We start from the raw sequence: 27,584 nt of genomic DNA, 5'->3' as shown, positions 1-27,584 counted from the left end.
GGAAGCAGAATCTTGTACTTCAGACACACTTTATCTAGTAGGTTGTAAATCCTGTACTAGCTCAAGACATGGCCCAATCATGAGAATTATTGACCTCCAGGAGGTCAGGGACATATATTTTCAAACCAAATAATATTGCATAGGGTGCATTATTCAGTAATACATGTCTCAGAAAATTATTTAACATTCTGTGAGCACTGTCAAGGTATTTAGTAATGATGCAGCATTAATTAAGGCCCTTGTAGTCCAGCCCCGTTTATTCATGCTATTCCACATCTACACAATGCCTTTTATTTAGGGGTTGAAGAGTTAAGCGAATTGGAGTAGTACTCCCACCCTGGTAGTGCCATCTGTGAACTCTTTGTAAAAAAAGCCTGTCCTTACTCCAAGTGAAAAGTATGCAGCACCCTCATTGCTACTCAGCATAACAGATCTTATGCAACTGGGGCACTGTGTCGCACCCGTATCAAGCAACTTCAGGAAGTTACCACCACCAATATGTGTTTATATTTATTTATTTATTGGTAGGTGTGGATCAATGTCATCAACATACATTGTTTTGAAAAGGTTGAGCTCATTTTTGAAGACCTGTTTGTGGGGGCTGTGAAACTGTAATGGGTTTGCTAAGTGACATATGTTACACTACAAAACTATTGTCAAGTTGCTTTTGGTGTTAACATCCGCCAGCACTGGACCTATGACATGAAACATGTGCAGAGTGGTACTTAGTCCAGTGTGAGCTGAACCTATTACCTCATGAGCTGCCATTATTAAATCAAATTGAGTTGATTTGATTGGTATGTCACGATCACCCACTCCTGGTATGGTACGTTAGAGAGCCTATCTTATCCAAGGCAGTAAGCATGTTTTCCTGGGAAGCCTTGAGGTGTTACAAAGTAATGTTTGTACTACTAAGGCATTTACAGTTCAATTTAGTTTACAACTTAGTTATTGTTGGAATGTTGTTCACCTTCAGACTTGACAGCAGATTGCCTATTAAGTAGAATCCCTCACTATGGTGCACCATGAAGTGCTCTAAGCTAACTTTTAAAGGCAGCTGCCTCTACATGAAACTGTTCAACGTTGATCATAGTCTCTTGTGAGTCTTTTTAACCAATAAACTTCCAGTGTCTTAAATCTACTGTTAGAAATGGAGCTTCTGGTTGGCTAGGTTATGCACCTAAGCCAGGCAGAACCCACCATTCTAGTCAGGGCAAATAAGTTACACACCAGTAATAATCTGTGCTGAACCCTGGTAGCTTGGCGCAGAGCAGTCAGGCTTATCCCCAGAGGCAATGTGTAAAGCGTTTGCACAACACACTAACACCAGCAACACAGTAAATACACCACAAAAGAGACTCCCCACAATATTATATAAAAGTAGACCAGGAGCGGCCAGTGCAGGAAAGCACAGGGGTGGGGGAGTCAACAGACGATGACGAGGGAAAATAACATAAACAATAGAAAGCCAGTTACTTTGCGCTCACTGTATCGCCAACTCAACCATGCAGCAAGCACAAGGTAAGTGTCTTTCTTTTTATTAATGTTATTTCCCCTCATTGTTATCTGTTGACTCCCCCTCCCCCCACCCTGTCCCCGACCCACTGCACTTACCTGCACATGCCGCTCCTGAAATAGACTGTATTGTATATAACACAAGAGCAAAACAACATAAACCAATAATTACTTTGCCAAACAGGCAATGGGAAAACACCACAATGAGTACAATATATGAAAACAAACCTTATACGTTGCAAGCATCATGAAAAACATAATTGTGCATATTTTACAGTCCCTGAATGGTACTCGTTATCCTGCCAGTGCAAGGTAAAACAACATACATCAATATCAGAGCATGAACTGCAGTAGATTATGGGACCATGACACATGCAGTACCATGCATCACCATAATGCTTAGGCCTCAGCGCATCAGCGCTCCTTTTATGTGTTATAGAGTAAATAACCCCAAACTATAGGGAATAGGAATACCTGTGCACTTGCAACAGTTATTACAGTAATCTCTGGATTTCCCGGTACAGCGAGTTCCTAGGGAGGAGTTCATCGAGGACTCACCCCATACAGCCATAACACGGCCGTACAGTGCGCCCACGATGTGTCCCAGAATGGGGGAGCACACATGCACTGCCAAGATTCACAGAGGAGACCTCCCTCTGTACCCCGCCTGGAAAATGACCACAGGGCAGCTACCTGCATTCCCACGGGGCAGCTGCAAGTTCCCAATACCTTCAGGGAAATGCAGCGAGCCATCTGTGTTGGATGTCTTAGTGCCGCGGTCTTTTGTGTTCAGCACAGGATTCACCCTTCCTTAGGGATGCCGGTTCCACCACAGGGCTGGGGGCTGCTCTTCTCGGGAGGCAAGGCCCGTGTGTCTCTGTCGAGTCGCCAGGCCTCGCACACCACCACAAAACATTGGCGGAGATTCTCAGCTTGGTTCCTGCTTCTTCCCTCGCACCTGCAGTGGCTCTCTCTACCGCTGAAGAGGGCTGCGTGGGTAGGAGCGGGAAATAATTGGAGATCCTTGGTCAGCAGAGAGGCTCTCTATATGTGCTCCTGGCCACTTGCTTGGAACAGGGGAAAGCGTTCCCCATGCGCTGACCGCCCGATACGTATTGAGGAGCTGGAGCGCCCACCACACACCAATCCTCAGTCGAAGGGGGCAAAAAAATTAAGCGCTCACCATGCACTATAATTCAACAAGTAGTAGGAGTGCGGCACTCACCACGTGCTGGCCATATAAAATGATGGGGCAACGAAGGGGAGCACTCCAGTACTGCTCCTATGGTAATCCACACTGCCGCCAGACTCGCAGGCCGCAAGAGTCCCACAGAAGTGGTGTGCTGATTCAACATTTGATGACCCTAGTGTTGCAGTCAACCAGGGGGCAAGCCAACATACCCATGGAGATCACATGGGGCACACAAGCAGGAATGCAGGGAGCAGGCCAGCACACTGAACCAGGCAGCAGAGTGTCAGTCCCTCTTGCACCTCAGCACACAGCAAGCAGCTGGCCAACACAGCAAAGCAGTTAGTGAAGTGGCAGTTCCTCTTGGTAGCAGAGCAGTTCCTTCTGGCAAGGAGCAGCACGTAGAGTCAGCAGCATCTAGTTAGAAGTCCCGCACAGTGTCTAAAGGCATTGGGTCAGCGCCCCTGTACATATGCTCAAAATGACTTTAATCAAGGGGAAACTTCAAAAGAATATTTGGAAGACCACAACACCTCCTTTCAATTCAGCTCTGGCTCCAGATGTACACTAGGGGCTAAATCAGCCCTTTGCTTAAGTGCAGGACACATCCTATACAAATGTAAATGGGCCTGCCTCCCTCTCTCCTTGCCCAGGAAGACCATCATCAGTATGCAGATGAATGCTGAGGCAACCTTGTCACACCCAACCCTCCCTGTGTGATGACTGCTGAGAAAGTATGCTCAAAGCGTAGCTGTCAACCAGACCTAGACATGGATAGGAGTCAGGCTGCAAATCACAAGCGTCACAAGCACAGAGAGATCCCACTTTCTAAAAGTTGCATTTCTAAAATAGTAATGCAAAATCCAACTACACCAGTAAGCAGGATTTATCATCACTTTTCTAAACATAGCAATGCTACTTCTTTCAGCACAGGAATTACCACTTAAGTACCTACAAGGGAATTTGCAATGCTAGCCTATGAGAGAGGTAGGCCTCACAGTGATGAGAAACCAAATAGGCTGTTTGCCGCAACTGGGACATGCTATACAATAAAGGCACATGTCCTACCTTTCACATACACAACACCCTGCCCATAGTGCTACCTAGGGCCTAACTCAGGGGTGACCTATATGTACCAAAAGGGGAGTTTCAGGCTTGGCAAGTAACTTTAAATGACAAGTCAATGTGGCAGTAAACTGGGCATGCAGGCCCTGCAGTGACAAGCCTGAGACAGGTTTGAAAGGCTACTTCGGTGGGTGGCGCAAGTAGCGCTGCGGGCCCCCTTGTAGTATTTAATTTACAGGCCCTGGGTATGCAAAATAACATTGTACAAGAGACTTACAAGTAAATTAAATATGACAAACAGGTGTAACCCAATTATACCATGTTAAAGGAGAGAGCACATGCACTTTAGCACTGATTAGCCATGGTTAAAGGCCCAGAGTCCAAAAGCCAACAAAAAGAGAGTCAGAAAATACAGGAAGAAGGCAAAAAGTTTGGGTAAAACCCTGCAAAAAGGGTCAGGTCCAACATCGACATTACAATCTCTAAGTACTGCATTTATTTGTACAATCTGTACAGTAGAATCACCTACAGGTTTCACACGAACAGGTCGGATTTTGAACTTCTTATCACTGAATACTCGCTCAACTGTGGCAAAAGCAGCTGAGTAATGATGTTTTATGCCCACCCATGGCTGTTATGAGATGTTCATATATGTATATATGTACATGGATATACTGTCCTGTCCAGTCCTCTGCTATAAAAATGAGAGTAATCAGTTGGTATAGCAGCTTATCTTTTGCAGCATAGTGCAGAAGGTATGTATGACCAAAATTTGAAAGCTCAGTCAATGCTCGTAAATTATTTAGGGTATGGGGTGGGGGTTAAGCGTCCTATACCTTTCTAGAAACTCACAAATTAGTCCTTTCTTCTCACTTGATAATGCAAAACCTATGTAATCATCTTTATAAATCCAATCTATGTAAATATATTCTATATCCTGCACTGGCAGGCAGTATAACTATCCTGTCTGCATGTCATCTAAATGATTATCTAGTATGTGTATGTTATTAACGAATGACGCAATACTCCCATCTTCCTGTAAAAACTCAATGATTCGTACTGAAAAGGATCCCAAGTCTTATTTTTATTCCTGTGTTTATTGAATGAGCCCCTAATATATCACTCCAGAGTTGAAATCTGCCAAGTATTGTGACTCAGTTCCAGAACTTTGCTTAAAAAAAGAATTTGCCACTTCAGTTATTTTTTCATATTTTTTATGCTTAAACTGCGTCATTAACCTGTGCTGTGAGAAGTTAGGCTTGGTTTACATTCTGTTAGTCCACCACTAACATTCGGGAGTTGTTAGGGATCAAAACTATGAATGAATCAATCAATCAATCACATAATTTGTAAGGCACACTACATACCCGGGAGGGTTTCAAGGCGCGGGGGGGGGGTGATGCTGCTATTGGTCGAAGAGCCAGGTCTTGAGTTGTCTCCTGAAGTTCAGCAGGTCTTCGGTTTGTCGCAGGTGGAGGGGGAGGGTGTTCCAGGTCCTGGCGGCGCAATGGGAGAAGGATCTGCCTCCGGAAGTAGTTCTCCACATGCGTGGAACCGTGGCCAGGGCGTGGTCAGTGAAGCGGAGTTTCCTGTTGGGTACGTAGAAGGAGAGTCAACTGTCGAGATAGGCTCGGCCAGTTTTGTGGAGTGCCTTGTGTGCTTGGATCAGGAGCTTGAAGGAGATTCTTTTGTCGACGGGGAGCCAGTGTAGGTTCCTCAGGTGGGGGTTGATGTGGTCGCGGCGTGGGACGTCGAGGATCACGCGTGCAGAGGCGTTCTGGATTCTCTGTAGTCTGTTGATGAGTTTGGACGAGGCTCCGGCATAGAGGGCGTTTCCGTAGTCGAGTCTGCTGCTGACAAGGGCCTGGGTGACCGTTTTCCTCGTGTTTGTCGGGATCCATCTGTAGATCTTGCGGAACATGCGGAGGGTGTTGAAACAGGTGGAGGAGACTGCGTTGACTTGTTTGGTCATGGAGAGTTTCGAGTCGAGGATGACTCCCAGGTTGCGTGCGTGGTCGGTGGGGGCCGGGGGGGGACCTCAGTGACGTGAGCCACCAGGAGTCATCCCATGCGGAGGGGTTGGACCCGAGGATGAAGATTTCCGTCTTGTCTGCGTTCAGTTTGAGGCGGCTGTCCTCCATCCAGTCTGCGACGGCCTTCATTCCCTGGTGGAGGTTGGATTTGGCGGTGAGGGGGTCCTTGGTGAGGGAGAGGATCAGTTGAGTGTCGTCGGCGTAGGAGATTATGTTGAGGTCATGCTGTTGGGCGATGCGTGCTAGTGGTGCCATGTAGACATTGAACAGCGTCGGTTGAGGGAGGATCCTTGAGGGACGCCGCAGATGATCTTGGAGGCATCAGATCGGAACGGGGGGAGGTGGACTCTCTGAGTTCTGCCGGAGAGGAAGGAGGTGGTCCAGTCCAGGGCCTTGTCTCGGATCCCTGCATCGTGGAGGCGCGTGCGTAGTGTGTGGTGGCAGACGGTGTCGAAGGCGGCGAAGAGGTCCAGGAGGATGAGGGCCGCCGTCTCGCCGTTGTCTAGCAGGATCCTGATGTTGTCTGTGGCGGCAATGAGGGCGGTCTCGGTGCTGTGGTTGCTGCGGAATCCCGACTGGGATGGGTGCAGGATGTTGTTGTTTTCGAGGTGACGGGTGAGCTGGGTGTTAACTATCTTCTCGATGACCTTTGCTGGGAACAGAAGCAGGGAGATGGGTCGGAAGTTCTTGAGGTCACTCGGATCCGCCTTGGGTTTCTTCAGTAGGGCGTTGATCTCTGCGTGCTTCCGGTTCTCAGGGAAGGTGGCGGTCTCGAAGGAGAGGTTGATGATTTTGTGCAGGTGGGGTGCGATGAAATTGCTGGCTTTGTTGAAGATGTGGTGCGGGAGATTGTCAGCCGGGGATCCGGAGTGGATTGTTCCCATGGTCCTAATTGTGTCCTCGATGCTCACGTTGGCCCAGGTTGTCAGGGTGTCATGGGTAGTGGGGTGCGGTGGGTTCAGCGCGGTCGGCAGTGGTCGTCCGGGGTCTGAAGCTGTTATGGATGTCAGTGATTTTCCAGTGAAAGAAGGTCGCGAGGGAGTCGCACAGGGTTTGCGATGGTGGGATGTCGTTGGCGTTGGAGCTGGGGTTGGAGAGTTCCTTCACAATGGTGAAGAGCTCCTTGTTGTTGTGTGCGTTGTTGTCAAGGCGGTCTGTGAAGGAGGTTCTTTTGGTGGTCCTGATGAGGTGGTGGTGGTTGTGGATGGCGTCTTTGTGGGCTGTGCGGCTGTCTGGCATCTTGTTGCTGTGCCATATGTTTTCCAGTTTCCGGCAGGTGCGTTTTGAGTCGAGGAGTTCCGGGGTGAACCAGCTGACTCTTCTGCTGGTGTCTCTGCTGGTGGGATTTTTCAGCGGGGCAACGGTGTTGGCACAGTCGTTCATCCAGCGTTCGAGGGTGAGTGCACCCTCATCGGGGTTGGTGGGGTTCGTCGGAGGGTTGAGTGCGAGGCTTGTCTGTAGTTGTTCTTGGGTGACTTTGCCACTGCAGCGGTGGGGGGTCTGTAGTGTGCGGTGGTGTGTGAGGGGTTTTCGGAAGGAGAAGTGGATGCAGTGGTGGTCTGTCCAGGTGAGTTCGGAGGCGTGGCTGAAGGTGACGTGGGGGCTTGAGGAGAAGATGGCATCTAGCGTGTGGCCGGCAATGTGGGTCGGCGTCGTGACAAGTTGTTTCAGTCCGAGGTTGGCAAGGTTGTCAGGGTGGAGGAGTTGCTGTCATTGTTGTTCTCCAGGTGATAGTTCAGTTTGGCGACGATCAGGACACTACAGCGGGGGTTCAGGCAGAGCTGCAGCGGGGGGAGCGACCTACCGGAAGGTCAAGGGTCGCTCAATGAACATTGGGCAGCTTCATGATCTATAGGCCTGGATTAATTATTCCTTGATATTGTTATTCCACTAAAATGTTCTTTAAATTCTTCTTATTCTCCCGCTTCAATGGTATTGCCGCTGAACTTGGATCTCATTATGATCAGAGATCACATGTGGAATAGCTTCTTTATTCCAACAAGCTTGAGTACTATAACAGGAGGAGCTAACTGTAATGCCTATTTTGTGGCATACTGAACCTTACGTTGTCCAGAGAACAGAAGTACCCATTATATCTTCCTCTCCAGAGATGGCATCCATCACAAAAAGCTGGGGCCAATGTTCTTCAGCAACTATTATAGCACAAGAATACTTCATTTGAGCCCAAAATATCACTGAATTGTTCGCCAAATATCACCTTCAGTTTCAATTGGTGATTAATAAATAAACCAGGGTCATTAAAATGTCATTCTGGAGTTTTTACTTCAATCTATTTACCAGCCTCCTCCATTGTAAGAGGGATTTGAGATTCAGTTAGGCAATTATAATGGCACCCACACATTCCACTGCCCATTCTCCAGTCCTCAGAAGGACACTTATTTTGTGGGGCATTCCTTTTCTTAATTGGGGCTACCTTCTTCTTTTTGGAGTGCTGATACATTTCTGATCTTTTTCTGCTTCCTTTTCCTTGCTTAAAGGCTTACCCCGTTTCATGTTCTTGGGATGAATGGACATCTTTGTGTGTATCAGAGCTCCTAAACCCCTGGTCCTGTGGAAAGTAAAATTGACGTTCATCAGCGTAATAATTTATCTCAAAGACACTAATATCTTACTTGTCTCTTAAATTGTAACCCCCTTGTGCATCCTTTCTACTACAATACTGTGGAATCTACCTTTGATTTTAGAGCCACCCATTTTGGATCTCTGAGGATCCTGTTTCTTTTTATCATTTCCTTCTTTTTCTGATTTAGCTTTCAGTTTGGTTTTTATTTGTCCTTGCTTATGTGTCCCTGCCTACCAAACATCAAACTGAGAAATTATTTTTGATGATTCACTTTTGTTCTGATCTTACTGAGTAGTTGCATGAATATGTGACGCTACAACGCATGCGATACATCGCATGCCATTACAACATGGTTGTTACAACGACCGCGTTGTTACATCGCATATCATTACAACGCAAGTCGTTACAATGACTTGCTGTAGGGGGCACTGGATGTTGGAATAGAATAATTTACTATTCCAACTCTAGTCTGTGCAACAGTAGGGAAGGTGTTGGATTTTAAATCCAACACCTTCTGCCCTCTACAGCAAGTCGTAACGACGAGCGTTGTAATGGTTTGCGATGTAACAAGTAGTCGTTGTAACGACTGTGTTGTAATGCGATGTAAAGGATGTCTCCCTAGTTGCATACTTGTCTCATATGGACAGAAGCATTTCATCCCTCTTTAGCTTACCAAGAACAGTTTCAATTTTGCCAATCAATTTTATGCCGTCTACCACTGGAAAAGGATCATGCTGTTTAAGGACTACTAGCAGTTCCTCTTCTGAAGGAAGGAATACCTTAAGTAGTTGTATACACAGTTGCAAATATTCTTCCCCCAAGATTGACATTGTTGATGATTTTGCACGGTTCCCGTAGGAAAGAACAAATTCATTATTCTATGTTTTTCTTCCAGTATGGAATGATGTCCTGACATTGGTGCATTTTTCTAGTTTTCCAAATAGAATTTAATACTTATTGATCAGGAAATGCTCCATTATCACATTGATAGTCTGTGGATTAATATCAGGTGCTTATATGTGTATGGTTTTCTGAACTGTGCTCGACCCCTCTTTACCCCACTGCTGTTACGTATATTGTCCAAGTTGCTGATAAATCTATAGCAGTTCCCTTAACTTCTCTCTACTTACGTCTGCATTCTGTTGATCTCTGGCAGGGTGTGATCTTTTTGTAACCCTTGTGGTCCATGCCTTCCTTGGCAATGTCCTAAATGCACAGTTTGTGTGACATGTGGGAAGTCTGCCCAGGAACAAAGTCATGCCTTCGGTGTAAGTTTTAGGCATTTAAAGGATTATACTGGTCTGGAAGGCTTTTATAGTTATATCTGGTAAAAAAAGTACTGCCACATCTACAGCCTCTATCTCTGTTCTGGGCTAAAACAGCTCAGATTAAATCTGCCCCTACAATGACCATGATTTTCCCTCCTTACAGTGGAATACCCTTCCTATTAAATGTGCACTAAGGACAGGGTGCATGCTTCCAGGATTTCTACTTCATCAGCCATTGCGTACAAAGTCTCAAGAATTGGAACCCGTACATGGGCATAATTCCTTGGTATATATTAAGTGTTCAACAGACCTCGGTGGAGTAAGGAAGGATTTTACCTGTTAATTAGAATTTCAGAATATCCTTGGACACTATCAAGAGTTAGCTTAGTGCGGGGTCTCTAACATTTTCTATAATATGAGCTACTTATGTTCAATGAAAATTATCCCGAGCTACTGTTAGTGATGTGATATTCAAGACTGTCAGAAGTGATCACAATAGTGCATTAGGCAGCACTGGCGGATCGCTCGGAACAGGGGTGGTGAGGCGGGTATTAAACAAATAAAACCCAAAAATTACCTTCTCCGCTGCACGCCTCTCCCGCCGCTGCACGCTTCTCCTCCTCTGCTGGAAGCACCGGAAGCACTCAGGCTACCGGGTTCTCCCAGCCAATCCTGATGCTTCAGGAGCAGCATCGTAATTGGCCTGATCATCCTGTTTGGATGCTCAGGCAGTGCCTGGGGAACCTGAGCATGTTCTCCACGGGGCTGTGCAATACAGCCCAATGGATAACATGCCTAGTGCGCATGACAGTTTGGTCGACCCTAGGGGAGTGCAAACCACTCCTCCCTTGTTCTACCATCAGGGAACCAGCTCTGCCTGACTCCCGAAAGCAAAAGAAAATGATAATAACATCTTGTTATTATCATTTTCTTTTTCTTTTTTTCACTGCTGCAATAGCAGTGGGGCGAATCTACTCCACCTTAGCGGAGGAGCCGCCACTTTTAGACAGGGTTACCAGCAGTAAAGTAAAAAAACATGATCAATTTGAAATGCATCTATATGGATAATACATAACAGCCATAGCTGCTATTTCCTGGCACCAAGGTAATAATATGAGTAATAAATGTTTCCAGCTCAAATAATAGCTTTACATTTATTTTGGAAATGAAACCACTTTTCTCCAAACATCTGCTTATGAGTTCTAAAAATACACACATTTTCGTCTCATTTACATACTTTTTAATTTTTGCATACAAATAATAATACAACCAAGCAAAGGCTTTCATGTTAGTAGTCTGCGATGCACACAGGCAAGCTACTCACAGGTGGCTGGAGAGCTACTGGTAGCTCACGTGCTACTCCTTGGAGACGCCTGGCTTAGTGTATGACTGAATCTTTGTGGTCATGGGCCCTCAGGGGAATTTCAGTTCCAGGAACCATATTTAGTATTTTTTGTGAGAGTTTCAATAATTTGAGATAATCTGGGTATGTTACCAAAGCGTTCAAGGGAAACTACGACTTTTGAGGAGAAAAGGAAAACATATTTTCCTCTGAAATATTCTTACAGGAAATAGGGGTGCTTTGAATCTGCAAATCTGTCATCGTATATCTTGTACTTGCTAGATAAGGGGGGGGGGGGAATTCTAACCAGCAACATCAGTGGCCACAAAGAAATTGGTGTTAAATAATGAATAATTAGTATTTATATCACTGCTGAGCCACGTAAAATCCCCACATACCTGTATGTCAAAAAGGCATTAATTCAATGTCTCATTCCTAGCATCCCGCTCAGCAAACGGTCTTTCTGCAGCAGGTACCTTTTTTGCCCTTTCCCTTAAAATGTATACAGCAGGTGGGAGCTAAGTAGCTTGGAGCATGTGTTTGCACCATGGAGCTGAAAACAATGCTCTGTTAGAAATACAATGAATGGCAGAAGCAACATCCTTTGTAACTTTTAAATTCTGCCAGCAGGGAACAGTACAAAATCAATCTTCTGAAGCCTTTTGTAGCTGCAGCAACTGCAACTAACAGCAGAGAATGGATATCCTTTCCAGCTGAAGCTATATGAGCAAAAAATATGTGATAATTTCACACTCATTAACACTCTGTTATCTTACAGAAAATGAAGGAGGGAACCCAGGTTTATTCAGGGGTCTGACATTTTTGATTCCAGATTTGTTCATTAGGTTTTAACCAGACAATACAATGACATATCAAAACATTGCGAGCTACAAATGTCGAGGCAAAGGCTTATAGTATAGGAATGGTACATGCGATACTAATAAAGGGCTGATTCAATAGATTCATATCAAGCTAGTGGTGTGAGATATCTTCTACACAATATGCAAGAGGGTGTCATGGTGTATGTGGGTAAAAGGAGTTAGAGGAAACCCAGCGTATTTGATTCCTGTTTAACGATTAGGGGGTGGGGCGAGTCCATTCCATTCCACCCCATGGCACAGTCACCAGAGGGGAGCCTCTAGATGCCAGAGAATATGTAAGAAGGGCTGTGGGACTCCACCCAGCTGTGTCTCGACATGGGGTCACAAAGGCCAACTAGACCAATATTTAACCAAGAAAAAATTAAATGAAGCATAGCAAACAGGTCTCCAGCTGTGATGCGTGAGTAGCAACGCTGGCAAGTGGGGGGAGGGGGAAAGCAGGGAGGGAACACCATTGGGGCTGAGGGTGCCCCTGCGGCGTGGCCCATCATGGGCCATTGGGCTAATGTACTACCACCTCAAGCATTTAGTCATATATTTGGAGAGCACGGATCCTGGGAGGGACGAAACAGAGGTATTCTATTTGGGACATGTAGTTAATTAAGGGCTGCCAGAGGCGTGCAAATTTCCTTTCCGAAAATTATAGTTTGTGAGTCAGTTGCTTCAGTGCCAGTATGACAAAGCTATGTTAACCAGGACGCTACGGGAGGAGCAATGGGGGATTTCCAAGCTAGGGCAATGAGCTGCTTCACTGCTCCCGGCATATGTCATAGGTGGTAACAACCGGCATGGGTCATTGCCTCAAGTAGGACGTGTTCCTAGAATTAATATGCAATAGTCTGCTGGGATTGGGTATCCCAGGGTGCTCTTAATGTGGCTCGGAATTTCTTCCAGAATATCACAATGGGAAGACAAGTCCACCATATGTGTTGGAAATCCTCAATCTGTGTTCTGCATCTCCAAAAAGAGGCTAGGGTTGTGGGGTAGATAGAGTACAAGTGTGCAGCTGCATAGTACCATTGTAGCATGATCTTGTACACTGTTTCTTGTCGAGAGATGCTTCTGTGAGTTTTAGAGATCTTGCACCACAGATGTTCCCACTATTTCCAAGGTACTATCAAGCTTATAAGTTACAAAAAGTATTCTACACAAAATTACTAAATTTTAGTGGAAAATAGTTTTTATTCTCTTACATTTTTGCCTAATAATGCTCATAATTAAAATAGGTGATCTCTATCTTGTTATTTGCAGCTCCTTTTACTGGTAGATTACAAGGTAATGATCAAACTAGATCTTAGTTGGTGCCCCGGGAGAGTGTCGACTGGCCATTTATTCGAATGGTTGCTGCAGGCGCCATAGAGGAGACCCTAATTTTGCTAATCATGTTGGGACCCAGACCAATCTTTTGGCGAACACCATGAAGGAAGGTCCATCTCATCCTATCAACTGCCTTCTAGGCATCCAGGGAAAGACGGAAGGCAGAGATGTTGTGTTGGTGGGCCTTTTCCACTAGATGGCAAGAAGTCTGATATTATAAGGACCTTGTCTGTGCTTAATGAAGCCAATTTGGCCAGGATCTATTAGACCAGGTACTATGAACTCAAGGCAGTGAGCCAGCATTTTAGCGAAGATCTTATCATCGGCATTCAACAAAGCTATTGGTTGATAGGTTGGATAGAGAGTGTGGTCTTTTTCAGGTTTGGGGATGAATTTGATTTCATCAGCAGACATTCGTCAGCATGCGGCCAGTGGCGTGGGTGAAGGATGTCTAGAGCACAGGCAGGAGGTCTTTCAGTTGGAGGAAGAGGTGACTATAGGAAATGCTCAACAAGCTGCCGGGCCCGGGGTCTTTCCCCCAGGGAGCTCCCTGAGAGCTTTGTGGAGTTCTGCCACCGTGAACTGCTCTTCCAAGTCCTGTGGCGTTTGGGGGTCCAGGGGCCGCCAGGGACAGTCGCCGATATAGGATTTGATGGCGACTTGGTCTTCCCCCAGCTAGTGTAAAGTTGAAGATAGTAGGCCCGGAAGGCCTCTTGTTTGTCTGATCCTCGGATAGTTCAGATGGATTTTAGAGACATGGGAGCAAGTGTATTGGTGGCATAATCTGCAAGCCAGTAGGGTGCCCACCTTGTTTCCCCTATCATATTACTTTTGTTTAAGTGCCAGAAGGGACCGCTCAGCTTTATTGACCCGATGTGCCTGGAGTTGGTCCCTTAACACAGCTAGCTGCGTTTAGCATGCACCAAGGGCTGTAGCTTGTCTGTGCACTTCAAAGAGTGGTTCTCCTTGGTAAGATTAGCTTCAAACAGCCATGCCACGCAAGCTCTGGCTATTGAGATTGGATTCTCGTATAGTGGCCTTAAAGCTGTCCTAAAGCATATTGAATAGGGTGTCTGGTAAAGCGCTGTGTGTAAAATATTTGGAGATTGCCTCGTTGATAGGGGCCTTATACACTGGGCTGCGTAGGAGTTGGGGAGGAAGGCGCAAGCGAGGGGGGCTGTGTGCTCTGTTTGTACATGATGTCCAAATAAGCTCGATGTGAGCATGATTGGAGATGGAGATGTCTAATATCCGGGCAGATTCCATGCCTGAAAAAGGTGCAAAGGTGTTGAGAAAAAGTGAATCACTGTGTTTCTTAAAAGAACCCTCACTCACCAACCTAGTTGGTGACATGCTTCATCATTGGGTTCCCACCGGAGAGACGGAATGTCTCCCCGGTGTGCTGCGACGCCTGATTTACAGCGGAGCTGGTTCTTTGTGTAGAGACAGTGCAAGATGTGAAAGTGCTGGGTTAAGAAGGTGTCACAATTTTAACCAATAACTTACTTTAATGGTGGTACACTGGACACGGTTAAAAAGGTGAAGTGGACGTCCATCTCACCTTTTTAACCGTGTCCAGTTTACCACCATTAAAGTAAGTTATTGGTTAAAATTGTGACACCTTCTAACCCAGCACTTTCACATATTGCACTGTCTCTACACAAAGAACCAGCTCCGCTGGAAATCAGGCGTCGCAGCACACCGGGGAGACATTCGGTCTCTCCGGTGGGAACCCAATGATGAAGCATGTCACCAACTAGGTTGGTGAGTGAGGATTCTTTTAAGAAACACAGTGATTCACTTTTTCTCAACACCTTTGCACCTTTTTCAGTCTTGACGGACACACTCTTCTTTTTATTACATATACTAGCCCTGGGGGACTAAGAGTGGCTCCTAATAATCTCCCTCTCTCTCTTATTGGTAAGCTAGATTCCATGCCTCCCATTTGGGAGTTGGTAAGGAGTAGATAGTTAATGCGTGAGTAGGAAAGGTGTACATGAGAATAAAAGGAATACTCGCTTGCATCTTGGTATAGGTAACGCCATGCGTTGAGCAGAACAGAGTCTGTCAGCTCTGTATTGAGTAGTCCGGAAATGGCTCCCTTACCCTGGAAATGTGCTGTGTGTCTGTCAAGTTCAGGGTTCCATACTATGTTAAAGTTGCTCACCATTATGAGGTCCCCCTTAGCCAAGCCCAGTTGCTCCTTGAGATCCTTCCGAAGAAACACATCCTGTACTTGGTTAGTGGCAGAGAGATTAAGGAGGGTCAGAGTAGTCTTTCTCTTCTCGATTGTCATTGTCAGAAATCGCCAGCCTGGATCTCTAGTAGCTTTTATTAGTTTAGAATAGAAATCCTTTTTGAATAGGATGCCAATGCCCAGTGTTTTAGGAGCAGTTTATGCCCAATGTTGGCATGGGTATCTGGAGTGGGCCATGCAGCGACTGTCATTTCTTGGCAGATGCATCTCTTGCAGAAATATGACATTTGGATCTTGCTGGATAAGGTAGCGCAAGCTTTGCCTACATTTTCTGGGGAGGTGATTCCTCGGACATTTAGGGACAGGAGTTTCAATTTGGTCAGGGGGGCCCATGGCAATCTGGGAGTGGTCAGTGAGGTGTAGTAGTAGCATGTGCCCAATCGGGTCATAGCGACATGGGTGATGGGCTTGAGCCACCCCTCCCTTATCAGGTTACCAGTAAGGTGACCTAGGGGACTAACCAGGAATGGTCTAAACATGAGGGAGTTGGAGGGGCCAACAGGGCTGAACATGGTGGATCACTCCATCAATGGACAGAAGGGAGAACCCATCAGTCCATACAGCGGCATCACCCTCGACGGGGAGAAGCCCAGTAGGGGGAGGAAGACTGAGACAAAGAGCTAGGGTAAAGACCTGCAAGAAAAAACACAAGAGTGATAAGAGGCAGTAAAGACATGGAAGTCTGGCCTCAGGTCCGTGGGCCCTGCTGGTGAATATAAAACTTCAGTGAGCTGGTGTAATCCAATAGCATTGTGTGGCCCAATGCCTGTATACAGATTATGCGTTACTGGGGGCGGGCTGCGAGGACTTCTGTTTCATGTTGTGCAGATGCGCTGTTATGTCTTCCTTTGCAGTGTGAAGGGCTCCAACTGTAGTGTTGTGGCCTAGGCCATGGCTAGGAATAGTCTGCCAGGCAGGGCGCCAATCATCAGGTCTGTCTGATGGGGAGGACAAGGTGATCCGGTAGGGCGATCCCAGTGGCAATCCAAGCATGCGTTTGCCCTCTGCCAGAGATCTCACCATTCTCTATTTGCCATTCTGCTGGTCCACTGGGAGAGCAGTCAATATGGGTGGGCCCATTGGTATTTGATACCATGGTTTTGCAGCTTCTTCGTTATTGGTTTCAAATCTCGCCTCTTTTTAAGCATCTTCGGTGAAAGGTCTTAGAAGATTTGCACAATACGTCTTCTAATGATGATGTCTGCTTTCCCCCACACTGCCCCCAGAATAGCTTCCTTGTCCTGGAAGAAGTGGAGTCTGGTGAGAATGTCAAGGGTGCCATCGGGGCAGCCAGCCATGGTGGTGATGCGGTGCACCCTATGAAGGATTAAGGGTTAGTCCTCCTGCCCTCCCCAGATCACCCGCAACAGGTCTCTGGTGAATGTCACAATGTGGATGTCACAATATTCTGTCCGTCGGCATCCAGGGGCCCCACTATTAGATAAGTTGTTGGGGCAGCTGTAATTCTTGAGGTCCCTGTTTTTCCTGTAGTTCAACCTTCTGCTCCTCTAGTGTGTTCAGCCTCCTCCAAAGCATTTCTTGGTCATCAGCGCATGATTCCATTGTTCGTTCCAAACTTATCCACTCTGGTGCTCACCAGCTGTGGCATCACTGTGAAGGTCATGGAGACAGCTCTTAAAATCTGGTTTAAGGGAGCTAATCTCAAGGTGAATGTAATTCAGGAATTTCTCTATATAGTCCTGTGTGATAGGTGATAGGAGGGGCAACAGGGTCTCAGGCTTTTGCTGGGGGTGAGCTCAGTCTTGCCGCTAATGCCTGTGGGGGAAGAATTAGACCAGAGGGAAATGACTGAACTGTCTCTGGTAACTTTGCCCCTTGGCATAGTAAGGATGCGAAGGGCTGTAGCAGGCCTTATGACACCAGAAAGAAGGAGAATAGCAGCAACGATCAGAACCAGGCTGTGACCCCAACAATCGGGGGATGTGAAGGCGTGTGGGGCATCGTGGCAGGCACCTTTCATTGAGATATGGTCTGGATCCGGTCAGGCAGGCCCCAGTACGTCGGTGCAAGGATCAGAGGCGGAGGACTCATCAGGCCTCGCTCATCGGAGAGAAGTAGACCTGAAAAAGCGAGGTGTGCCAAGGCCTAGTGGCGTGTAGCTCTAGGTCCACCTTGCTGGACAGAATCTGAAGGATGTGGGTCCAGTAATCAGGCCCCACTGTCTAGTCTGGGGCGGAAGAAGAGGACCGCATCAAAAGTGTCCCTTACCTGCTTCACCTCGCTTCCCCATACAAATCGATACATGTAATCCTAAATATCTTTACGAATTTTGGAAAGTACCCCGGTTATGAGATCAACTGGAGCAAATCTGTATTATTTATCCTTCGGACCCTGTTCCCAAACTCCCCCTGAGTTGCAAAGTAGAGGTTGCCCTTGATGGATTTCGCTACCTCAGGGTTTTTTATAACCCCAGATCCCCAACTCTATTATGAGCGAAACCTTGTGGCTCCCTTAGATAGACTTGCAACAACGTCAAGCACTGGAGATCTCTGCCTCTTTCCCTGTTGGGCTGAGCTGCCCTATTCAAGGTGCTAGCTCTTCCACACTTCTTGTACATCCTTCAAAATTGTCCCAGTAAGGTTCCTGACGCGTATTTTACAAGTGGGGAGGGCGAAGTTAGAACGCTACTGAGGGATGGAGGCCCGCCCCGCATAGGGATGCGGAAATTGACTAATGGGTGGTATGACGGGGGGATCGCCCTCCCTGATGGGAGAATTTACTACTGGGCCTCGCAATTAGTGGCAGTAAACCACTGGATGGTGGACCCGGCCGACATGCTCGACAGATACCAGATGGGTCGTGAGGGATGCATTGGGGCTCTCTATACGAAAGTCCGGAAAGGACGATATGTTGGCCCAATGGCTCATACGGTAGAGATTTGGCACCAGGCGACTAGATGCATTGGGTGGTCAAATGTAATGACTCAAGCCACACCACTATGGTCTTCCCAAAAACTGGGATTGCTATGCAATCAGCCTGGGTTCGATAAGTGGGATACTATCGGAATCTCCACTATAGGACACCTAGTGAAAAAGGACAAAATCCTTACATTTGGGGACCTAAGGGAGAAATATGACCTAGCTCAAGGGGAGGTTTTTCGATACTTACAGATCCGCCATGCATTGGCTGCCGCACTCCCGTGCATGAGCAAGTTGCCGGAGTCGTCCTCTCTAGAGGATTGGCTGCTGTCTGTGCCAATTTTAAATAAAGCAATCTCACTAACATACCGAAAACTGTGTGATAACCTCCCAGACCAGTTTCAGGTGCTCCGAGAAAAATGGCAAACTGACCTAGGACCCATCGAAGATGAGGACTGGCAGGTGGTGCTGAGGTACCCAAGGGAGGTGGCTATCACCCTTTGTTTCTCTTTGATACAACTTAAAACCCTACACAGAAAGTATCTAACAGGGATCACTTTAGCAAAAAATGGTTCAAGACCAGCCTCGCTGTGCTTGCGGGGCTGCCGCCAAGACACAACCTTTTTCCACATTATCTGGAACTGTCCGATCATACGACCCATATTGGACGGGCGACAAAACATATACAAGAGGTAAGCTAACCCTTACACCACCACTCGGGCTCCTCAACATTTGGGAGGCGAGTGACCTCATGGAGGTGGAACAACAACTGGCTACGTTGAGGTTCACCCTGGTAAAACGGGAAATAGCTAAAAAGTGGGGAGTGGCGGAGAGACTATCACACAGGGTATGGGCAATGGAACTAGATAAGTGCATGATCGCCGAGAAGGAGGTTTTTAAATCGAGGGGATGCGCTTAGAAATGGGACAACAAATGGGGCAAATGGAATGTGTAGAAATGGAAATAGGGCACAATAGGGCGCAATCTTTTGAACTCAGTGACTGAAAACTGTACATTCCTTGATATTATGAAGATACTCTACGAATGGCTGTACGGTTTATCTATTAATGTCTGTGACTTTCAAAGTTTGAAATCAATAAAAATATATTTAAAAAAAACGATTGTCCCTTACAGCGCGTCAGTCTGTCAGCTAACAAAGCAGCATCCTGGGCACAGGCCCTGTTCAGCCTTGGAGCAGATCTCTTGCAGTTTGGCAAGGGGATCAACCCCAGAGAAGGTCATAGAGTGGAGCCAGGTGGGAGAATGGATGAGACGTTTAGGGAGGGGATTGGGCAGGCTCACAGAGGCCGGCTTCCCGGACAGCTACCTAGGTGGAGTCTGCTACAGTAAAGGGGTGTTGGACCGATCCCCGGTCCTCCTCAGGATGACCTCACTCAGGTGCCAGGCTCTAACCGTACCCCAGTGAAGCTTGCCAAAGTCACAAAAGACAATGAAAATGGATGGCATAGGTTGGGTCCCAGAGTCTTCAATGTGTGCCTGCGCCTCTTGTTCCCTGGGGCCCAGCTGTCACCCAGTTTAGCCGCACTGGGTGCCTCATCTGGTAACCTCTGAAGCTTCATCATTCTCCGGCCCCCGCAAGTCCCTCCCCTTGCATTCCAGGCTGTCACCGCTTGTTGTTGCAGCCCAAGTCCCAGCGCTTCGCTGCCTCTCCTAACAGGGTCACAGTGTAAGCATGTGCAGGTAGGGGGTAATCAGGAGGCCACCGCCATGGTCCGCTTTGCAGGGCCTGTGGAGCAGTATTGCGAACAAAGACCTTGCAACATCCAAGTTGGCGGACAGTACTCCCAGCAGCCCAGCAGGTCCCGCCACTCCGAGGTTCAGGCACTACCTCAAGTAACGGCATTAGCGTGGAGGTGAGCACACCGCAGCTGCCAAGGTTGTTGACGCTCCTCTGTTCAGACAGGGTGCAGCTGAAAAACTGCTCTGGCTCTCCGGAGAGCAAGTCATGCTGCAAGTGCAAAATGGCATCTCTGCTGCGGGTCAGAGATAGGTGGGCCAGCGCAGCTCCTGCCATGAAGGGGCTCAACGACAAACGTCGGGCCACAGTGGGCTAAAGAGTTCAGCACATCATGGCTGGATGTCAGTGGGGCTGCAGGGGCAAGCAGGAACAAGCTTTAGGGCCCACAGGAAACTAGAGCTTGAACTAGCAGAATTCTACTCCATTTCCAGTCAGGCCAGGTCCCTAGGGGTCTGAAATGTAAGCCTAGGATTAACTTTCAGACCCCTGGGAGCCTGGCACACTTATGATATGAGGACCTTCACTCAATTCCATTCAATGCACATACATGTACTAAGTCTGCATGCATTAAGGCCTACCTTGAAATATAACACTAGCAAACACATAGAAAAGAGTGTCTCCTGGCTTTGTGTTCTCTTTAACCATTTGGATTTTCTCTAGCTAAATTAAAGAAAATCTCCATAAGAAACCTTAGATAAAAGAATTTTCTTTAGGATTTGCACACCGTCAACACTCTGGAATATCTTCCTTATATGTTAGCGCTGTTTTCATTATCAGTTTGAAAAATTACCTTGAATTAAGTCATGGTACTGAGGTCAACCCGATTGACACCCTGTAGGGCTCATCTTACACCAATGACAGAGCACAGGAGAAAGAGTGATATGCAGCACACAACTCACTATGGCCTTTGTTTCCCTCAACATCTATGTAACCATCAATCAATTTCCTGCAAACCTTTCCCCATCTAGTATTTCTTTCTCTATAGTGACATTGACCAGGGCATGCATGCCATGGCTTTATAAGTTTAATGGCCTCAAACACCTTAAAGAAAAAAATAGGAATAATGAACTTTGACTTATAGAATTGAACGAGTATTGACCATTAGGAAAGGATAATATTCAGATTGCAATTGGTAATTGAAAGCTTAAAAATAATAAAAATGGGATGCGGTACTAATGGTCAAAGTGAAACAAATTGCAGGATGTAATGCATACGATTAACTAACAAATGGGATCATACAAATCAATGTAATCTATTTGCTTTGATTGAGTGAAGCTGTTTGGGAATCCTTTGATTTTCAATGTAATGTTTGAAATCTTTTCCCAAACAGTTTAAATGGCTCTTGGTTCAAAATTGCTAGTTCTAAAAACTTCAGCTTGAAATAAAAAATTGGGCGTGTCCTCAAGTGTACTGCAGTAATGTCAGCAGGGGCTGGTGCAGGTAAGAGCTGTGGGGAGGGCTGGACACTACGGCGGGGGGGACGGAATATGAGTTATTTATTTATTTAATTTGCCTTAATCCGTTGTCTGTCAATATACCCCCCCTCAGCGACCCCCACCGCACTGCCCCACCGCACTTACCTGCAACTGCCGCTGCTGAAGATTGCACCCTCTCAGGGACAGCTCAACTCTCCTACATTTGAGAAGGTCCTTAACTGGTGCTCAGTCTGAACTACTTTCTAGCTCAGCCTTTGATGAACTGACCTACGACCCTCTATTATAGGTACGCCCTTACTTTTGAGTTTACTGTGGTGATGCATCCATGTCATGCCAGGCAGTGTTATTTGCAAAATGTGATCACTGAAAAATGTCATTTTTTTTCCTTTAGCACTTAGGGTCATATTGATCAATGAGTTGTGTCACCCGTGTGCCACACAGCGGGGCGCATGAGCAACGCCAATCATAACTTAGATTTATCAAGCAACGCTAGGCCCCTTTGTGTGGCCCTGAGTGGCTTGATAAATCGAGAATAATGCAACGCAGCGCAAATTGTTGCATTGTGTTACTCTGCCACAGGGAGGCGTTCCATGGGTAATGCATGGGTCTTTCCATGCAACACTCCATGGATTTTGGCACATTCCCAGATTTACCGTTACTGGTAGACCTGGGAATGCGTCAAAACTGCTGCGCATCCCCAAGTGAGGCATAACGAGGAGAAATATCTTTATTTCTCCTTGTTTTTCCTTCTGTCTTTGTGTGCTGCATTCTGCTGCACACATAGAAAGAGGAAAATGCCTCACGGAAATGTTTTTGTGCAGTAAGGTGTCTCTTCCTGCACACAAGAAAAAATGCTACTTAGAACGCAGCCACGTTTGCACCACGGTGCATGGGTTCCTGCATTGGCGCTAGGCAGCACATTGTGCGTCAGCGCTGGGAAAGGGTAGGAATGCGCCGTATCATGTTAATTATGGCACATTCCTGCCCTTTCCCTGTCATGCAGGGCAGCAAGGTGGCTCTCTGCGCTCAGTGACTTTTTGATAAAAGTATTATGTATTATGTAGAAGTATTATGTGACATCGGAGAGACAATTAATTCTACCATAAATTCCAGTCCTCTACCAGTTTTTGTATGAATCCGTTTATATAACTTGTTTAATTAAAAAAGTGGGCATCTAATTGTTTCAAACTATTAACCTAGCCAATTCAAATTTCCCAAATATTGTCTATCCCGATTTCGTGGATGTATGATGACAAGAAATTCTGAGCCAATGAAAGGATGCTTTCCAGTTTAAACCTGGATCTTTTTTCACCCAAAAATAGTTATAACAGTAAAGCAATGAACCACTGTTGGTTCTTGTGGGTTATTAAACCTTATAATCTTTATTCAGTTAAAATAACCATACATCACATGTTCCTTTTTATTTGCATTTTGTTGTAGGACAAAGTAAAACCATTTCTATGACACACTACAGGATAATGAAATCAGAGCCATCTTCTAGCAGTTACAACGATGATCACCACCATGAAGAGAACATTATTGAGAACATGGGGGCATATTATCAAGCCAGGCGATAAAATTATCGCCGCTTTAGCGGCAGAAAACTGCCGCTAAAACGGCGATAATGGGCTTGATAATATGTCCTTGGAATTCCAATTGAAACCCATGTTAAATGTGAAGGGCATCTAACATGGGCTTCAATTGGAATTCCATAGAGCATATTATCAAGCCCATTATCGCCGTTTTAGCGGAAGTTTTCTGCCGCTAAAGCGGCGATAATTTTATCGCCTGGCTTGTTAACATGCCCCATGCAGATTACGGGTTTGGAGTTAAAAAAACAGCTTTATGGTTACTGTATCAAGGAACATCGATTTCCACAATTATGTATGAAAGTCTCACAGAAAACCCAAGAGTGCCACTTATGGTGTTAAGGTGTTAGCTCGATGGTCGAACATTGTATTTCCAGTGGCGGCTCCTCCGCTATGGCCGAGGAGCATCGCCTCACTGCTTTTGAGCAGTGCAAAGTAAAGGAAATATAAAATTATAATAACTTTGAGTTATTAGCATTTTATGTTTCCTTTGCCGGCAGGCAGGTGGGTGCCGTTGCTCTGCCCTCGGAGCACGGCAGGGGAGTGAGGTTCCGTGTGAAGACGGGACGGCACTTTTTGAGTGGTGACGAATATGGACGAGTGTGGTATCTATGAACCGCAAATGACGAGTACAGTGGGTGTGCGAAGTTTCGCAATACACCCATGTATGGTTCGTCTCATTTTTGTGTTCGTTCATCTGGACCCTCGGGTTCCATTTTAGATACAGCGTCCATTTTGTTTCTTACCCTCAAGTAGCCAGCGAACGGGCTTTTGTCCGCTTCGTGACCCTGGGACTTCCAAGATAGTACGAAGGACACGTGTTTCTTTGAGGTGACTTTTACGACGAGGGGAATGACACGTGTAAGGCAGATGGCCCCGCTCGAGGCTCATCTTGCCGCTCCGGTCTATTGTTTCAGTCACGCATACATTAGACACGAGGTCTTTGATCCCTCTATCGAGTTTCCTTTATTGCCCTAACACTCTTTTTCTAACCTGTTGTGCATCCTCATCCTTTCCTTGCATTTTGTTTTCCGTCCCTCCTTAATGTGTTTATGGTTGAGAGGAAATGTGTTTATTGCGGAGGGAATATGTTTTTACAGTTGGGAACCGGCAAGGCTGATTGTAATTATGTTCCGGCCTCCTGAAACATGAACGCTACCCTTTTGAAGTTTTATTGTGGGAATTGAGTTGAACCTTCGTTCGCCATACTGTCCTATGACAAAATGTGTATAAAAGGAGCGACCCACTTCTACGAATTTGAAGCAGTCTCCGAGAACCTACACGCTGTGTACTTCTTGTGACCTCTGTATCCCTGCAGTAAATAAACGCTGATCTCTGACGTCTCTGGAAGTGTCCCGTGTCTCTGTGTTTTGTACGCCAGAACAGGTAACCCACGAAGGTTTCAGGTGTTGTCCCCTGGCACCGCTGGGCCTTAATAAAACCCAGTCCTTCAGTTGGCGCCCAACGTAGGGCGACATCAACGGTACCGGTCCAAAGCCCGACGATCGTGAGGAACTTCGTGTGAAATCTCCGAGGGAAGGTGCACCCCGCTTCATCGATCCAGTTGTCGAAATAAGTGGCCCGACGTCCTTTCCGCGAAGACCCCCGCCTCCTGACGGCTGCGACGGACCGATGCCCTGACTGTCGACCTGTTTGGCGCCTGGCGTAGTCCTTTGTACGGCGAGACGATTGACGGGCCTTCCTGGTGACGCCATTGTTCTCTCAGTTAAGTATTTGTGGGTCGCTCCCAGTGTCGCTTTGTAGTTTGCATGGTTCCATTGCATTTGTGGTTCTTAGTTGTTGGTTCTTAGTTGTTGGGTTTTATTTGACGATTGCAATTGCCAAAAACCGAGGGTCTTGCATTTTTTGCGAGGACATCGTAATTCGATAAGCCCTTGAAGTTTGTATACTTGGCTAGTGTGCACGATGCCTGGCCGTAGTACTTTGCTTGGGTTTCTCCAATGTTGCCGCATGGATTCCCGGCTGGAGGATTCCTGCCCGATACCTCCGGTTGGAACCCCGCTTTATGAGCTCTATAGTCGCCATGGTGTGGGTCCTATTGTATATAATGACTATTGGGTCCGTTACACTAAAAAGGATGGTGTCCTTAGTTGGCCACCTCATGGTAGTTTCGAGACTGCCATTTTAGATAATTTGGAAGCGAAATTATTTAAGAAGAAAGCTAGGCCGGCCATGTTTGATTCCTTCCGGTTATGGCGGAAAGAGGCCAAGCAGAAGGAAATCAAACAGAATAAGAAAAATAAACGAGAAGGTGTCATTACGGTGATGCGTAATGCAGAACAATATCAGTTAGATAAGAACGAGAAGGAGCAAGAGGTTAGTGCTCGGCTTCACCATATGTCGGTGGACAAATGTTACCCGACGTTACCTTCTGCGATCGATAAGACAGGAGAAGAATCGGTGGAAGATTCGCTTTTGTCTTATCTGATGAAGTCGCCACCTCCTTATGCTCCTGATGCTATGGGTCCTGTTAATCCCCTTCTTCCTCAGCCTGCTGTTTTGGCGGCTGCTGGTCAGCCTGCCGTTCCTCCTGTACTCCCGAATCCCCTTGGGCCACAGATCGTACATCCCCTTGTTCCGGCTTCTCTCCCTGTTGCGCCTTTCCAAGTCCCTCCTCAGTCTGTTGTTCCCGGTACTCCTGCTGCTGCATCTACCTCTACCGTTTCTGCCCCTATGGCTGCTACACCTTCGTCTTCTTCCTCCTCTCCTTCTGTTCGTAGTCGTCTCTTGACTGCTGTTGCTTCTCTTTATTCTCCATTCTTTGGGCCGATACTTGGCTCGACTCTTTCAGATGTCGCTCAAAGACGCAGTCAGCTTCCCGATGATAGGGAACGTGAGACGTTGGTAAAGACTGCGCGTAGATGGATTCGCAACCCTGTTAGATACACCCCACGAGTAGTGTTCGAAACGTTTTCTCAGTTCAATGTGCCCACGCAACGATTCGTGTTCGAAGAATTGTGTAAGTCATTAAAAGAGGAGTGGGACGATGATATGACTGACGATATCCCACCTGAGGTTTCCGAGCTACAGCTTCGGTTTTCCGCGGGTGTCATTGTAGGTGATAAAGTTCGAGAGGCTCTGGAGCGCTTGCTATCCTTTCGTTGTACAGTACAACCGCGTGCACTGTTTAAGGACGCAACCGCGGAATGGATGGCACAACCTGGTCAATATCCTATGCGGGAAGTTCCCCCAGTGTGGATGCCAGGTGATCCTACTGCTGTCCCTGTCGTCCCAGGCCATTTCCAGAGAGTGTGGATACACCTCCCTTGGAAGCGATCGGAAGTTTTGCAAGTGAAGCAATCGCTACCCGATCCTCGTAAGAACCCTGCGGGTTATTATAAGGAGCTGTCCCAATTGGTGGATGCTACAGTTATGAACCTAGCCGATATTGACATGCTGTTCGGTAATGTGGTGCCTCAGCCGGTTTGGACGAAAATCCGTCATGAGAATCATGCAGCCGAGTTAGGCGGCGACTGGGCTGCCATTACAGCGGCAGATGCCCGACAGGTCGGTGGGGCTAAACCTGAACAGGTTATTGCGGCTTTACCCCAGAGGATAATTACCCTCATGAAGACGCTTATGCCAGCGATGCGCGTCAATTGGGACAAATTATCAGCATGTAGGCAAAAGAAGGATGAAAGTGTGTCTGACTTCTTTACTAGGTTCGAAGAGGCGTTCCTTGATCATAGTGGTCAGGACATGGGTTCTGAGGGTGGTCAGCGGTTGTTCGTTGACAAATTTGTATCGAATTTGTTGCCCGACTTGAGCAACAAACTGAAAAATTCTGAGAGTGCGTGGGCTGTTTCTACTACTGCCCAAATATTGGCTACGGCCCAATATTATGAGAATAGAGAAAAAGAGGAAAGTGAGCGTGCAGAAAAGAAAACGAAGGATCTCAAAACTAAGGTCTTGTTGCAGCAGGCTTATCCTCCGCGTTCAAATTTTAGTGATACGCAGCAGCCGAATAGATCGCAACCACAGTTTTCTAGACCACAGTCGCGCAGTGCTTCGCCTGCGCCTCGCTTTGTGCTGGGATATAATCAGTGCGCATATTGTCGTGGGGAAGGCCATTTGAAGTTCGATTGTCCGGTTCTCCGTGATAGAGCCAATGGTGTGTCGGCTCGGGGAGGACGTGGTGGTCCTCAACAGACTTCTCGTGGTAGAGGTCGCGGAGTTACCCAGAATCAGACCGAACGCTTTGCGACGTCTTCGGATTCGCAAAATTGTTTTGATCGACGCGAACCATCGTCTGGTCGGTCTGCACAGTATCATGTGGATGATCATTATGTTGAATATGATGTTGATACGGATGGTATCTACTAGGACAGCCGTAGACAAAGGAAGGGAGAAGTATCAGTTCCGGTTGATCAGAGAGGGCCTTATGTTGCAGTAGCCACTTTGGGCGTTGTTGAGCCTTTTCTGTTGGACACTGGTGCAGCGAAAAGTTCC

The sequence above is a fragment of the Triturus cristatus genome, chromosome 3_2, assembly GCF_964204655.1.
Source record: "Triturus cristatus chromosome 3_2, aTriCri1.1, whole genome shotgun sequence".
In the NCBI taxonomy this organism is placed as follows: Eukaryota; Metazoa; Chordata; class Amphibia; order Caudata; family Salamandridae; genus Triturus; species Triturus cristatus.
Note: the sequence above shows the minus strand (reverse complement) of the source record.